Source organism: Mobula birostris, chromosome 9 (assembly GCF_030028105.1).
Source record: "Mobula birostris isolate sMobBir1 chromosome 9, sMobBir1.hap1, whole genome shotgun sequence".
In the NCBI taxonomy this organism is placed as follows: domain Eukaryota; kingdom Metazoa; phylum Chordata; class Chondrichthyes; order Myliobatiformes; family Myliobatidae; genus Mobula; species Mobula birostris.
Genome location: NC_092378.1, coordinates 42669932 through 42687407, shown reverse-complemented (window position 1 = coordinate 42687407; position 17476 = coordinate 42669932). Strand labels below are relative to the sequence as shown.

General features: G+C 42.6%; 1 protein-coding gene across 9 annotated transcripts in view; it reads left to right on the top strand.

Moving 5' to 3' along the window:
* LOC140202711 (zinc finger protein 800-like) overlaps positions 1-17476 on the top strand; it is a 129426-nt gene that overhangs the window by 16968 nt on the left and 94982 nt on the right. The window lies entirely within an intron of this gene.

Here is a 17476-nt window from a genome sequence, read left to right as displayed (position 1 = left end):
AGTCTTTATGGTGGACTTTTAAGGATACACTTTGGATTCTTCTTCTCTCTCTCTCTCTGTAGGTTGGCCTCAGCTAAGTCCATTTTACTGAAATATTTCCTTCCAGAAAGGTTTGCAAAGATGCACTCTATCCTGGCCAGAGGGTATTGATCTACTTCCAATACAGGTTTGATATTAACCTTAATTACCATGGATCCTAGCAGACCCATTCTTCTCGGCTTCTGGGACCACTGGCATTGCTCATGGGCTCCACTCAACCTTGCAAAGGACACCTTCAGCCTTCTTGCAATCTAGCTCACTGGCCACTTTATCACAGATGGTATAAGGAACTAGATGGGCTTTGTAAAACTTGGGTGTGGCATTTTCAATTAACAGCATTGAATTGAATTGACTTTATTTCTTATGTCCTTCACATACATGAGGAGTAAAAATCTACGTTGCGTTTCCGTTGGAATGTGCAAATTATAGTAATTTGTAATAAATAGTATGTACAACAGAACAGTCAATATAACATAGAAATACAATTGTGTCAGCGTGAATTTAATCAGTCTGATAGCCTGGTGGAAGAAGCTGTCCCAGAGCCTGTTGGTCCTGGCTTTTATGCTGCGGTACTGTTTCCCGGATGGTAACAGCTGGAACAGTTTGTGGTTGGGGTGACTTGGGTCCCCAATGATCCTTTGGGCCCTTTTTACGCATTTGTCTTTCTAAATGTCCTGAATCATGGGAAGTTCACATCTACAGCTGTGCTGGGTTGTCCACACCACTCTCTGCAGAATTCTGCTATTGAGGGAAGTACAGTTCCCATACCAGGCAGTTATATAGCCAGTCAGGATGCTCTCGATTGTGCCCCTGTAGAAAGTTCTTAGGATTTGGGGACTCATGCCAAACTTCTTCAACCATCTGAGGTGAAAGAGGGACTACTGTGCCCTTTTCACCACACAGCCGGTATGTACAGACCAGTGAGATCCTCGGTGATGTGGATGCTGAGGAGCTTAAAGCTATTCAGCCTCTCAACCCCAGATCTATTGTCGTCGTATTACCCTTGATATGTTTGAGATTTCCAATGCCATCCTTGAATCTTGCCCTGGCATCATCCAGTACCTTAGTTCATTTTCAGTTGACTATTGCTAGGGATGTGACATTCAAGTGACGGATAGATCTCCAATCAAGTTGTAGTTGTCTCAGCCACAGTGCTTCTCCTCATGTTTTTACCACATATAAGCCTGATGTAGCTTGTTGATTGTTGTATTTCACTGTTACAAATGTTATTCCCAGAGGAGTCCTCTTTTCTCCAGTAACAACTTAGTACCTTTGAAATGCCATTTTATATGATGACTGAAACAGCCAAGCCAGTGTCCAATTCCGTTTTAATTAATTTGCCATTCACTTTTGGTACAAGCCATATTGCTTTTCTCTTGTTAGTTTTTACATTATAAAATCTCAAGGCTACCCTGATCTGTATTACTTTCATCATTATCAGATTTCCCAATAATAGCATGCAGATTTGTGATCCTTTTGAAACTGCCGGTTGACTTCCCCTTACAGACCACTTACTTTTGACTTCCCGACATACTTTTTGTATGTGTTTATTGCATTTTCTGCAAGTTTCACCGTCGTTGGTTTGATGTATGTGAGCCCCTGCCACAATGGTAACACAATTTGTTTGGCCAGGCAGGTTTCTGTTTAGACGTTGCAATTTTGTTCACACTCACTTTCATTCCTGGATATGGACTCCCCCCTTCCTTGTGTTTCCACTTATGAAGCCTAAAGCATTCTGCAGGCAGCAAAGGTTTCAGTTCTAACTGTTCCTGCATTACTTTCATGATATCAGCAAAACTCACTTCAGCTGGTTTGGTTGAAGTAGTCAAACTTCTAAGCAAACTGTACACTTTTCCACCTGTTACACTCAGCAAATCGGGCACTCACTTTTCACTAGCTATTTCATTTGCTACAAAATACTGCTCAACTTGTTCAGTTTACATCACCCAGTTGTCTGTTGTGCAGTTGAGTGCGTCTGTCTTTCCCCATATAGTCTGCCATTTCAGCTTTTTACTTGTTTATTATTACTATCCCTGGTACTCACTGTGAACCTGTGAATTGTCAGTTTCTGACTTTTCTTTTAAACTTGACTGTCTTGCTCCTTTCTGAAGAAACATGCCCTTTTTTTAAAAAAACTCAAGCATCTTTCTCCTCTTCCTGAAGAAAAATGTGCTGCTTTTCAACAGGTAGGTTGTCACCTTGGGTTTTGTTTGAAAACTACCTCGTCACCACTGTTATGTTTTGTAACTTCAAAACATAAAACTAATTCAAAGAAAAACACAGGAGCTGGGGATGACGTGTCTACTTCGTTATACTTTAGTGAAGCGCTCACTTATGTAGTGGCGCAACTTTAGAACTCCTCCCTTGGAGGGTCAGACACCCTGAGCCAATAGGCTGGTCCTGGACTTATTTCCTGGCATTTACATATTACTATTTAATTATTTATGGTTTTATATTGCTTTATTTATACTCTGTTCTTGGTTGGTGCAACTGTAACGAAAACCAATTTCCCTTGGGATCAATGAAGTATGACTATGACGTACACCATTCACGTACTTTTACATATAACCCGAAATGAATTATGTAAACAAACAAAAAATGGTTAATCAAATAATTTATTTACGATATGACTCCAATATTACATACACTACAACAAGAGTTTGCAAGTGTATGGACCAGAGAGGTAAAATGATGGGCATCAGGGAAAGAAATAAAAAGGAAAATAATCATTCATTGATGAAATGTTGTAAAACATTCCAGTTTACAACTGGTACACTCCGTGTATATTTGTTCAGTTATAAAAAGTTCAGAAGGAAATAATATGGCAACAAAGAACAGAGGAAATCTGGTTAATGATGCTGATGGGAAGAATGATAGTGGGGGAGAGGTGAAGGGGAGGCCTAATATTCTCATGCCTCCATGTCAGGATGCAGTTGGCAGGTACTATGGAAGCAGCAGGTTAATGATTAAGGGGAGAGGCAAGTCTTATCAACCACTGAGGTTCATAGGCTTCAAACGTGAGTCAATAGGGGTTCTTTTGTCTAACGTATTGCCCAAGGAAGTCTAGTGATCTCTGATAAGGTTGCAGACAGCTTTAGTTCAAGGACATCCCCTTCTGTCTAGCAGCTTGTTGTGGTAAAGATTGCTAACAAACAAACCAGTACATCTCTTACAAACTGGTTTGTTCTGTCAGATGAGGTTTATAAGGGAAATTATACATTATGATTTGGTTTGGGGGGAAAAAATCAACCTTTCGTCAATTCAGTTGGTTTCCCTTGACTGTAGAGGAGGTAACACCACAGTCTCTTGTGGAAGAGGGCTGCATCTCCATCTGCAGCTGCAGGATTTTCCATGTTCAAACCACTGGCAAGGTTGTCCTAGAGATGATGTTAGTTTCATGGTTTAAAGATAGGAAAGAGCAGCAGCAAATCTAACCAATTCAAGTTTTCCTTCTTTACTAAATAAAATATGCAAAATATGTTCAATGAATATTAAGTTAAATACAAACTGTATAGCTGCATCAGGAATCGCTGTTTAAAAGGAATAGGCTGCAGGTGGTGCTGCTAGATGTGTTAATGTGTGTTCTTGATAATTACTTTATATACAACAGGGAGACTGGGTAAATAATTGGCACTACTTCAGCACCTTGACCATTTAGGTTGAGGAATGTTATTTAACTTTTCATGTGTGCTCGTCTAAGCAAGATGGAGTGAGAGATGGAACAGTCACAATGATCGAAAATGCAAAATAACTAATTAGACTTGTTTGTTTTTGAAGAGAATTGTATTTAGGTTGCAAAACTTCTCAGGGTTTTCTGGTTCTGCGTTATTTATGTAGATTTACAGAAGACTGATCCTTCTTTGTCTTTTTGGACAAGTGGAAACAGCTGTATAAAAATGATCAGGATAAAGTGATGTCAACATAAAGTGATTAGGAAGGAAGGGTTAGATTGAACTTGTAGTTAATTAAAAGGTCAGCACAACATCATGGGCTGGAGGGATTGCACGGTGCTGTAAGTTTCCATGTTCTGACAACTCAAAAGAGAATAAACTTCATTTGATTAAAAGACTTAACATAATTCCATACCTATTCTAGCTACAAGTATGAAACTGATGACCCATAATTTTGTGTCACCAATGAACCCCTGACCTCATCATCCAGTCTGCCTGTATTTGCTCTGGCAGTAACATTTTTTCCTGGAGGTGGTTTCAACCTCGTTATGGAGCTTCTGCACTGTGGCAGGGCCTTCCGAGTGTAAAACTGGTTATAGGTGGGACCTGGTGTGCAGTAACGAAGCCATAAGCAACTGGCAGCCAACCAAACCCTACTTTCTAGCTTAGCTGACTGTCTGTATTTTCTCAGAATTTTGAATGTTTCTGACACTTGAAAGCATTTGGAACAAAATACAAGCTATCAAAACACTACAGATTTAAAATATGGTAGAAACCCCCAGAATATTGATGATGAAAAGTATTTAATGAAATGAGTAAATCAGATTTATCTACTACTTGGTCCTTCCTATTGTTCTTCATTAAAGTCAATGAAGCTGCCTTTCTTGAACCAGATCCTACATGGTGAAAGATCTGGCACTGCATTTCCTAACAGAAGTCGTGGACCAATGCTATTAAGCAAGGGGTCCTTGGAACCCAGGTTGGGAACCCCTGTGCTAGACTGAATTGGAATGATAGTGTTCTGGAAGTTCAGAAATTGTGTCATCAGGGATATATGTAGGAATCCATCCTTGCTGCTGGGGGAGAGGAGGGGGAAATGTTAGATTTTCTCTGGGAAATCCAGGCCAATATTCCATTTATAACAGTATGCTCGGCGCCATTTTGCAAGTCAGAGCAGCAAGGTGGCCAAGTTTTGCAGTGGAATGATGGGTGTAATAAATAAAATATTTCTTTTAAAGCTCTCCTACTGTGGATTCCAAGCATTGAGCGTAAACTTTTATCTCATTGTAATGTTCTAAATTTAAGGCTGAAGTTGAATTTGGAACAGGGAGGAATTATAACAACAAACCCAAATGATGAACTGATAGTTTATCATAACAAAATCCATCTCCAGATACCACCTGATGGGATCTAGTTACTCTCAGCATTTTTTAGTTTAGATTTCCAGAAAGGACTGTGTTCTCCATTGCACAGTTTTCACTGCCCCACTTGTTGAGCATTTAAAACATTTTGTATACTTGCACTTCCCTTTGACGATTTCTGCACCTCGTTAGTTGATAGTCTCACTGGCCTTGCAGCAAGTCAGCTTAAATGCATCCTTCAAATTCAGAAAGAGTTGGGCGGTACAGCGGGTAGAGTTGCTACTTCACAGCTCCAGTTCTGTCCTGGTCACAGGTGCCAAATGTGTGGAGTTTGCACATTCTCCCTGAGATTGCGCAAATTTCTGGCAGGAGCTCTGCTTTCCTCTTGTGTCCCGATGACGTGAGTTGGTACTGTATATTGCCCCTGGTATATGGCTGGGGGCACATTGGAGGTGGGGAGAGGTGTGTATGGGGTTGATAATTAATGGCCATGTGGGAAGAATGAAACAGGATTTCTTTAATGTGTGCTTGATGGTCAGTGTGTTATCTTTGGGATTAAGGATCTGGTTCCATGCTGTCACTAATTAATTCCTTTCCTGTGCGAGTCCAGGGAGTTGGTACTAAAGCATCACTTTGGAGTGAAAGAATTTAATGGAAAGAAGTAAGCCTGAAATCTTTAGGGTTATTTGCATTTTCATGGCTTTGAAAAAATAAACAAATGAAGTAACCTTAGTTTTGAAGTTTTTTGGTTCTGATCTTCAAACATGCAAGCTGAAGGTATGGACTGCACTATGAGAGCATAGTTTTATTATCTCTGTTGTGTGTGTGTGTCTCTCTCTCTTACTGAAGCCTTAATTTTCCAACCTGGTTCAAATTTTCAGTCTGACTTGGTGCATATAATACAACACAAGAAATTAGCCATGTCTTCTTCAGACGTTGTCTTTGATAGCAGCCGAGTCTTGAATATCCATCGCATGCGTGCAGAAGTATGTCTTTGGATCAGATAATTTTGCTGAGCATTTTATAGGTTCAGAGCTGTTCAGCACAGAAATAAGCTCGCTGGTTTGTTGAGGCTGATTTATACTTGTGCGTCAACTTGACGCAGTAACCTATGCAGGTGGCCTACGCGTGTTATGAGCATTTATACTTGTGCATTGGTGTGCCTGTGTCGCCCTACAATTTGGGCACGTCGCGCATGTGCACACATCTGCCCGCGCGAGGCTTCATGGTCATTATAGTCTTTCTCGGGGGTAAACAAGTTTAAAGCGAGCGACTTTCTTCGTAAAAGCGAAATGTGTCCTTCATAATTTCGGAGATCTGTAAAGCTTTATGGAAAGCATTGTGGCCAGAGTTCCTTCCTTGCCCTTCAGTCGGCCAATGGGAAGCTATTGCAGCGTAGGAGGAAATGCAATGCTACCAAGTGGACCAATCACAGTTGTTCGGTCTGCGTTGCCGCGACGTGTAGTTACATTTTGGGAGAGGTGCGTGTCAGGCTACGGCGTAGGGATCCACATAGGCTCTGCGTAGGGTTCGCGGCAATGCTGTACTTACGACGTCGAGTTGACGCAGAAGTATAATTCAGCCTTTACACATGGTCACCATGTTTCTGCTGACCTTTCAGCCTATTTGCACAAAATCACTTGCCTATTTATTCATCTCTGTTGTGCGAGGCTTCAAAATGTCTCAGCTCTTGGATGCCCTAGCTTGGCCAGGATAAAAGAATTCTTACCCTTCCTTCTAGCAGTGAAGTTACTCATTTGTTCCCAACCTATCTCATTATCAAAATGAGATTAATCCACATCTTATTTTGATGTAAGGTAAATTGGGAACAAAATGGGGTCAAGAATCTGAGAACTATTTAGCAGCGAGTCTTGCATCAGTGGTAGGCAAACTCGTGGAGAAGATTCTTAGCGACTGGATTTACGGGCATTTGGAGATGCCCTGTCTTATTGGGAATTGTCAGCGTGTTTTTGTGAGGGGCAGGTTGTGACTGCTGAGCACAACTGACTTTTTCAAGGGGGTGACAAAACATATTGATGAAGGTAGAGTGGTGAATGTGGTATATATGGATTTTAGTAAGGTGTTTGACTCCATGGAGGACTCATCTGGAAAATCATGAGGCATGGAATTCATGGAAATTTGGCAGCGTGGATTTGGAGTTGGCTTGCAAAGAAGATAGAGAATGGTGGAAGATGGTTAGTATTTGCCTGGAGATCTGTGACTAGTGGTGTGAAAAGTGAGTGATACACTTTGAAAGATTGAACTTGAAGGTAGAGTAGAAGGTAATTGGTAGGATTCTCAGCAGTGTGGAGGATATCAGGGACCTTGGTCAAAGACCAGAGATCCCTTAACGTTGCTGTGTAAGTTAAAGAAGTGTGTGATGTGTTGGTCGTCATTAGTCGAGCTATTGAGTTCAAGAGGCATGAGGTCATGTTGTAGCTCCGTACAACTGGTTAGACAACAGTTGGAGAGTTGTGTTCATTTTAGGAAGGATGTGGAAGGTTTACGAGGGTGCAGAGGAGATTTACCAGGATGCTGCCTGGATTAAAGAGCCTGTCTTATGAGGAAAGATTGAACAAGCTCAGGCTTTTCTCTTTAGAGTGAAGGAGGATGGGAGGTGACTTGATAGAGGTGTATAAGATAAGAGGTTTAGATAGATTGGACACCCAGTGCCTTTTTCCTGGGGTGGCAGTGGCTAATACCAGAGTTCATTGTTTTAAGTGGAATGAATGAAAGTTCAGGGTAGTTTTTTTCATGCAGTGTGGCAAGTGCCTGGAATGCACTAATAGGGCTGCTGGTGCTAGAGGCTGATATGTTAAGAGACATTTAAGAGACCCAGACAGGCAGATGGATGAAAGAAGAGTGGAGGATAGTGGGCTGTGCAGGAGGGAAGGATTAGTTTGATCTTGGAGTCATTTAAAAGGTCAGCAGAGCACAATGGGCTGAAAGGCCTGTACTGTGCTATATTGTTCTATGTTCAGAACAGTAGAAGTTCTTATTTCCCTTTTGACCAAGTTACCCCCTTTGGTGGTGGTGCAAGTTATCTCCATCAATGCCTATCCATCCCCTTGTTCCCTTTGTTACTTTGAATTAGACCAGTGGAAGTTACACAGGCATTTGTTACGGTTTCATCCCTTTATCTCTGGAATAATCCAAAAAAACTTTTTTTTCCATTCAGATCCAAGGTCAGGATGTCCTTCGTATGAACAGGAACTGGAAACTGAGCAGTGTATTTTAAATGTAGTCTGAACGTTGTTCTGTTCAGCTGCAGCAGTCTTTCTTTGCTTCTGTTGGCTTGTTAGGGTGAAATCTAACGTCACATTAACCATTTCGATCATTCCACCTGTGAGGTAGTTTTTAATGACTTTATTCTCTAGATCCTTAATTGCCTTTGCTCATCTGCCTCCCCAGTGCATTATTATTTCGGTTCACCCCACCTGCTGTCAACTGATTCCCATTTAGTTCCAGATGAATTTCTGAAAAGAAAGTGTTGTATGGCTATTAGTTTTTAAAAAAACAGATACAGCTGGAAAAAGTGAGTAATAATCATTTCTCAACAAATATATTACCAATCTACTTGTTACCCATTTCAACTTCCTCTGCCTCCCAGCTCAGAAGTTTGTATCAGGTGTAAACCTTGGATTATTCCTTTCTCTAGATGCGTTCACACCATGATGGGGGGGGGGGCGGGGGTGAACAACTGTGAGCAGCAGCTGGAAATAATCAAAAAGTAATGAAAAGCGCAGATAATCTAAATATGGAATAAAAAAAGAGAAAACTTTGGGAAAACTGCAGCACCTGTGGAGAGAGAGATGCCAATTTATCTTATCACAACCCTGACTTACTGATGAAAGTTCATCAACTTGAAGCATCAATTGTTTCTTGCTCTCTAGCGTTTCCTGATTTTATTGTACTTGTTAAGAATGGTCAGAAATGAGATTGCAGCCTCTACAGACCCAGCAGGGATTCAGTTCCCGCCGCTGTCTGTAAGGCATTTGTACGATTTCCCTGTGACTGTTTGGTTTCCTCCGCGTGCTCTGGTTTTCTCCCACATTCCGGAGACATTTGAGTCAGGGTTAGTGAGTTGTGGGCGTGCTACGTTGGCACCGGAAGCACGGTGACTCTTGTGGGCTGTCCCCAGCACATCCTCGGACTGCGTTGGTTGTTGATGCAAACAACCCATTTCACTGCATGTTTCGATGTACACATGACGAATGAAGCTAATCTTTAGCCTTTAGTGATTTAAGACAAAATGAAACGACTTTGTTAGTTGCCGTTTAGTGATGAGTCTCAATGCTATACAAACTGAGCTGTTTTCACTCAGTGTATTTCATTTATTTGTCTGCATATTGGAATAAAGTGTGGTGACGGCTCTTTGAGCCACTTTGCCCAGCAATCGCGGGGAGAACGTACAAACTCCTTCCAGGCAGCGTCGGGAATCGTACCTGGGTCACCTGTACTGTTACATGTTGCGTAAACCACCGCACCCCATGACCACAGGGATGCATCGCAGAAACAGGTCCTTCCAAGCAAACGTTGTGCAAATTTCTTATTTGCTTATGTCAGAATTCAAACCAAGTTCGGTGATTGCAGTGACCTGCATTGTGTGATGGGAATAGGAAAGATGCTTTCAGCGGTTACTGTTGAAAGGATATGTGAGAACAGCTTCTGGAATAAACATTATGCATAGCGAAAAGCAGAAAATCGAAGGACACTTTCAGAAATTCCCAGCTTTTCCACAGAGGGCTCTTTTGCGGTTCTTTGCCAATGAACTTCAAGGTGCTAACTGTGCTGTGTTTACACATTATTCTACACAGCAAATGGTTGAAAAGGTTAGGATTGTTATATTCAGGAATAAATAAGTTTCTAATGGTTTGATAAGTAAAAATTGCAATTAAACTTTATCTCCTGTCCTCAAAAGTTAACTTTACGAGAATGCTGTTGTCCTTCTTACTGATGTAAAGGGTAATACATCAATTCTTTCCTTAGCTCTTCTGCTGTAGTTCACCGTCGTAAAACTTTTTACTTTCTTTAGACATTTCTGAAAAAGAATATCTTTGTACATGCAGTTTCGCTCTTAGTTTTTGCCTGATGTAATACCCTCACGTGGTAAGGGGCTAACTTTTTTAAAATAAAGCTCCTATTGCATAACTTGAGGATTTTTTTGAGTAAGGTACTGTTTGATTTTGTTTTTCCCCACTTTTCTTTCCTACCTATGGATCTTCATATCTTTTCCATGATTTACCAACTTGGGGCACACCTCAAAAGCTTTTTAAAAATTATTTCCCTCCCTAAGTTATCCTTTTGTAATGTCCAGCCCATCTCGACCCCATCTTGACTTTGTTTTGTCTCTGTTTATGACTATGTCAGTTGTTTACTCGTATGTATACTTTTTGTATTAGTCATTCTCGCAATATATTACTTTTGGGAAATCAAGACCCATGTGATCTTCAGATGAGGCATGGTTGTGGGGTGGGAACACGGTTGTGGGGTGGGAACACGCAGTGACACGGTTGTAGGGATGGGCTTGCTGCTGCCATGATTATCATGTCCATGTTTTTATGAGTTTACATGACGTGATGTTCGGAGTAATTGTTACTCCACCCTTTCTCTAATTTTACTCTTTGGAGACCAGAGGTGCTGAAGCAAAGATTTTTTTAAATTATCATATGCCTGAAAAGGATGGCTGCTTGGTAATGCTGGATATGAGGTTTATTGTTTTTAGGATGTGTCTGTGCTGTATGATACAGGTGAGCCTCTACTCTTGTTGAAACCACTCTCCCACTGTGTGATCAAGCAGGCCCACTTTATTTAAAATAAACATTCCTGTTTATCTACAAATGGGAAAAGAATTGCCTCAGAAGTAGTTGATTTTCGGGTTTATGCCCTTATCTTCTATTCTTAGAGGAAATCCATGGCTGATTTATCATTGTTTCTAGTAGAAAAATTAGCTTACATTACCATAATTATCTTTCCATAGATTCAAAAGGAACAAATACACTGTGTTTTGCCTTTGAAACACATCTTTTTCTATTTATTATAATCTCCGGCTTTCTCACCCTCCTTTCTCTCTGTCTTTCTCTTCCTTCCCTCCCCCTTCTCCCTCCCCCTTCTCCCTCCCCCTTCTCCCTCCCCCTTCTCCCTCCCCCTTCTCCCTCCCCCTTCTCCCTCCCCCTTCTCCCTCCCCCTTCTCCCTCCCCCTTCTCCCTCCCCCTTCTCCCTCCCCCTTCTCCCTCCCCCTTCTCCCTCCCCCTTCTCCCTCCCCCTTCTCCCTCCCCCTTCTCCCTCCCCCTTCTCCCTCCCCCTTCTCCCTCCCCCTTCTCCCTCCCCCTTCTCCCTCCCCCTTCTCCCTCCCCCTTCTCCCTCCCCCTTCTCCCCCCCATCCACCCCCTCCTCCCATCTGCCCCCACCCCACAAACCCCAACTCTCTCCCACAAACCCCCCACTCTCCTTGGGCCTTGCATTGCAGTAACTTTTATTGAAACGACTATTTCTTGCATGTGTCACTTTGAACCAAGAGCAGATACCTTGTCCATGTAAGCCCCATTGTCTTTGTCTGCTACTGCCCCACTGAAATTGTGTCCTCATACCTTGACTCCATTCTATCCCCCATGGTTCAGACCCTTCCCACCTACATCAAAACACTTCACATGTTCTCGACATCCTCACTAACATTCAATACCTTGGCTCTGACCTCCTCATTTTCACCATGGATGACCAGTCCGTGTACACTTCTATCCCCTTAAAGGCCTTAAAGCGCTCTGCTTCATTCTCAATAAAAGGACCAACCAATTTCCCTCCACCTCCTGCATCTGGCAGAGCTAGTCCTCACTCTCAACAATTTTTCCTTTGACTCCTCCCACTTTCTCCAAACTCGAGGGGTAGCCATGGATGCCCACCGGGCCCCAGTGATGCCTGCCTTTTCTTTGCTAAGTAGAATAGCCCATGTTCCAAGCCTTCCCCAGTAATGTTCCCCAACTCTTCCTTGGCTACATTGATGACTGCATTGGTGATGCTTCATGCACCATTGCTGAGCTTGTCAATTTCATCAACTTTGTCTCCAACTTCCACCCTGCCCTTGAAGTCACTTGGTCCATTTCTAACCTCCTCACCACCCCCCCCCCCCCATCTCTGTCTCTGTCTCCATCTCTGTTGGCGGACATCTTTTACAAACCTACTAATTCCCGCAGTTATCCCGACTGTACCTCTTCCCACCTTGTGTAAAAATGCTATTCCCTTCCTCCACTATTGATGCTTCCCTCACCCGTCTCCCCTCTATTTCCCGAACATTCGTGCTCACCCCATCTTCCTGCCACGTTAACAGTGATAGAGTGCCTCTTCTCCTCACCTATCACCTCGTGAGCCTCTGCATCCAACGTATCAATCTCCGCAACTTCTCCCATCTCCCAAAGGGATCCTACCACCAAACATATTTTTTGTCCACACCCCGCTGCATTTTCCACAGAGATCACTTCCTCCGTGATTCCCTTGTCCATTTGTCCCTCCCCACTAACCTCCCTCCCAGCATTTATCCCTGCAGGTGGCCAAAGTGTGGCACCTGCCCATTCACCTCCTCCCTCACCTCCATTCAGGGCCCCAAACAACCCTTCCTGGAAAGGCAACACTGCACCTGCCAATCTTCTGGGGTTGGCTATTGTGTCTGGTGATCCCGCTCTGGCCTCCTCTACATTGGTGAGACCCGTTATAAGTTGAGGGACCGTTTTGTCGAACACCTCTGTTCCATCTGTCAAAAGCGGAACTTCCCGGTAGCCAAATATTTAAATTCCAATTCCCAATCCCATTCTAGCATGTTAGTCCACCGCCTCCTCTTGTGCCACAGTGAGTCCGCTCTCAGGTTGGAGGAGAAACACCTCGTACTCCGGCAGGGTAGCCTTCAACCTGAAGGCATGAATATCAATTTCTCCTGGGGGAAGAAATTCTCTCCCCTCCCCTCTTCTATTCCCCACTTTGGCTCCCTTACCTCTTCTCACCTGGCTATCACTCCCCCCCCCCCCCCACCCCCGGGCCCCCTCCTCTTTCCCTTTCTCCTGTGGTCCACTCTCCTCTCCTATCAGATTCCTTCTACTCCAGTCCATTACCTTTTCTCCCCACCTGGCTTCACTTATCACTTACCAGCTATCCTTCTTGCCCCCACCCACTCCCCACCTTTTTATTCTATCGTCTTCCTTCTTCCTTTCCAGTCTTGATGAAGGGTCTCTGCCCAAAATGCTGACGGTGTACTCTTTTCCATGGATGCTGCCTGGCCTGCTGAGTTCCTCCAGCATTTTATGTGTGTTTTGGATTTCCAGCGTCAGCAGGCTTTTTCGTGTTTCTACTTTGTCAGCTATTGCTCAGTTAATGGGCTGGAATGTTTTGTGCACTCTTGCTTAAGAAGCATTTGCAAAATCAGTCCTAAATATCGTGGATGTGGAGGTGTATAGATTGTGCTGTTAGTTCCAGAGCAAAGACTGGCTGGCAGTAAGCATGGGACGCTGGATACCCGATAACTCCATTTGGATCTGCCTCTGTGAACCTGCACAACCCAAGCAGTGTGCAGGATCGGAGTACTGTTGAGGAAGACTATTTTAATGGTTGCAAAACCTCACTGAATAGCAAAGACGTTTTAAAACTGCTTCCCAGCTTTGGCAGGTCATGCCTCTAGCTTTGCCTTCTGTTGGCAGATATCCTGGGGCTGGAGTCTGCACAGTTCTCTGATGGGGAGGGTATCGGCCGTCTTTCAGCAGCACGGAGGCCCCATCCCTGTCAACCTGTAATAACAGAGGTCAGTTCATTGAGCCTTGCGCAACTTTCCTAGGTGAGGGTTCAAGCAGTGGATGCTCAGTGGATCTCTTCCAGCTCCGTTTATCCCAATATCACAATAACGGTGCTGACCAGCATAATGAAACACATTCAACTGAAAGCAAGCACGCCCAGGCGACCGTGACGATCCGGACATTTCAGAGCGTTTTCCTCCTCCTCCATGAGTTGCTCTATCTTGCTGATGAACTCTGCGTTGAAGTAAATGTCGCTAACCGATGAGTCAGGAATGATGTTTTTAAGAGAAAGTGAAGCTCCATCATGTGATATTAGTTCTTAGAGAAGGTCTTCACAATCCAAGTAATAAAATGTGGAGCTTCACTTTTCAGACTCTAATGTGCTGAAGATTTTATTTAAAGAGGACTGGAAACCATTCTGTCGTGCTTTCTTCATCTATATAACTTCCCTAATTTTTCTTGCGTTTTAAAAAAAGTCTAATTTGTACTTTCTGGTTCATTCTGGTCGGTCTCAGAGTTCCATGTACCTGCAGAATGCCACCTGTTACACGTTGAACTGCCTGCATTTTAACCATGGAGCTATTGGGAATTCTGAGACATATGCTGGAACGGAACAAACCCAAACTTCTGGACTAGTCCTGGATGTCATTCCAACTGTGCTGTGACTGGGCTTCATGATTTCGGTGGCAGGATGCCAACTTCCTGCAGTTTCCCAACAGTTATGCTGGGAAAGCTGCTCCCTGAACTTGGCATTGATTCAGCAATTCCATTCATTCAGTAGACTGCAAGGAGGACATAAATTACAGGTAATTTACATTTTTTTGAATTAATTAAGTTGGAAGTGCTTAATTGCTTTGAAGAGTTTTCTGGTGCCTTTGAGTGTTTTTTTTGTTTTACATTTCCCAGCATCTGAGTTTTGACAGCTGATCAGTAGGGTTTAGCCGACTCTCAAGGGGTTTCTGTGAGTCGGGCTTGCTGTAGAAGGGTCCGGGCAAACTGGTTTAAGCTGTCATTGTTCAAGAACTTGCTGTAGAAAGATCTGCTCTGGATATATAGTAAGTGGGCCTCGTTCACAAGGTAGCACTGGTTGTGGGTAGCTTGCTGCTCTCTGGAGGTTCTAAATCGTCGCTCCTTGCTGCAGATTCTGTCCTTTCCCTTTTATTTTCACTAAGGAGGCTTCAGAAATGGATAAACTTGTAAACTGAACAACTAATACTGTGCTACAGTATATCCCAATATGTTTAATCAGTTTACCTTCATGCTCAGAACAATTCTACAATGCATTTTGTTTTTAATGACATGTAGGAACTGAATCTGAGGGTGTGAGTTTCCTCCTGGAATGCTGGAAATACTCAGCAGGTTGGACACCATCAGTGGAAATCGAAACAAGAGTCACCCTTTCAGGTCAAGGGCTCTTCTGCTCCTCTTTCGACAGTTGCTTCCTGACCTGCTGAGTTTTTCTAGCATTTTCTGTTTTTATTTTGGATTTCTGGCATCTGCAGGTTGTTGATTTTCAAAAATAAGTGTTGATTTGCCAGCGTGACAATCTGTTTGTCAGGATGCAAAGTAGATGCTTATTCTGTAATCATAGCAACTGATGTTGTAACTTCATGTCTACAGAAGCATACCTTTGTGTCCACTTTTTTACTTCCACTATGATATTTGACTAGATAATGTATCATAACAAACTTGATATTAGAGTTGTTTGGTTGAGAATAGGCATGCAGAAGATTTTAAAGAAGATAAAAGGAGTGTTTCCAAATATACAGGAAGGATAAACAAACCATTATCAGAACATCTGTAGTATTCAGGCCAAGTTACACTTGTTGGCTAGTTGGACAGGGCAAAATGTTTGCAAGCCTGATATCAGACTTCTGAAATAGACACATTAATCTGAGTTCTGTCAAAGGTGGAGACGAGCAAGATTCAAGGAGGCTCAAAGGAATCTCTGTCTCATGGGATTCTCTGTCCTGTGGCATTTTAAGTTTGTGATGGAACTTTGGAGATGGTATTGGGAAGCCTATGTATCAGAAACACACACAAGCCCCATGAAAGTAGTATGAAAAGCACACCACCCCCAAAATTAATATATTCATCAGCCACCTTCTGCTCTATTCTGTTGATGAGTCTGGGATCCCCATATTGACCTCCGAAGACAGGAATAGAAGCAAGTCATCCTCAGACCTAAGTGACTTGACATCTGCTTGGGTGAGTAATCTACTTTACTGCAGGCTTTTTGTCCATTCCACTGCTTTTCTCAATGCACTTCAAAGACAATGAACCGATGTTGGTGTCTTCCTTCAAGCTGATATCTGTAGTGAAACTTGTGTCTGGGACACTTGTTTGGCTGTGTTGGATAGGTCATGGTGCTTGTCCAGCAGTGATGCTGTTAGGTGTTTGAAAGGGCCTGGAGCTGACCAAGCAATCAGAAGAACACGCAGATGTTCTTAGCCTTATAAATAGCTTTAGTCACTGGAAGAATCCGGGAGCATGCTCTATAGTATAATCTTTCATAATCCCCCTCATCAGGATTGTTTTGTAAAGCACAAGTCTCATGATCTGACTTCATTTCCCTATGAGTGACACATGACAGAGGTGATTTAAGATTTCTGTGTAGCATTTAAATCAAATCATACCATACCTTTGCTTTGTTCACATGCTCTCAGCTTGTGAAATCAGATCATCAGGCCACATCTGAATCTGAAACAGATGATGCGTCTAGATTTGGATCGAAGGTTGGCAAAAGCTGCAAGGTAGCTGTGACCTTATCCTCTGCAACCTGACTTAAATAGATTCTTAACCATAAAATTGTCTGTTGGTTGACAATACAAAGGGCTTATTGGAATTTATGTGGGTCAGTGACCAGTAGAGAGGAAGGCTGTTTAAAACTTTCAAACTTTCTGAGGTTCTCAAATACTCCTTTTTCTCTTTGAAAATTGATGCTCCAGTCTTCCAAGGACAGTATTTTTGTATATGGTTACCTGCCTTCAATTTCTCCCGAGGTCAGCATATTTTTTGAAATAAGAGGGAAAATCTGCATATAATTGAGGCCCTAATGTTGATCTTGTTCAGGCAAATTCTTACCACAGAATACTCACTGTGGTTACTGACTATAAATTTCTTTGATTCTCTGAAACTGCTTCTTAATTGATTAGAACGTTCAAGACGTCCCCCAGATAGCAGTGAAGGTTGCTTCAATTCTGACTGTCAATAATAGAGGACATGAATCTCTTAAAGGACTAATGGACTCCACCCAAGCGAAAACATTCCTTATTTTCTCTGACTGTTATTCTCTTTGGCTGCAACACTTGGTTTGGTTCATTTTTTAACTAATTCCAGTTCTGAGAAAATGTAATTGACCTGAAACTGTTTTACAGTACTTGCATGACTGCCACGTGAGTGACTGAATATTCCCAGCATTTTTGTTCATAGGATAATGCATAATGTTGCTATGCCATCCCAATTTTTGTCCTCTGTATGAGGAGTGCTACCCTGAGATTTGTTGCACTAATCTTATTGCCTCATATTTCTGAACCGTGGCTAGGCATCCTGATTTTTTTTTCTTTATTTACATTGTTTATTTTTGCTCTTGAAATCTTCCAAACAACTTTTTGGTAGACTTTTAAAAAAA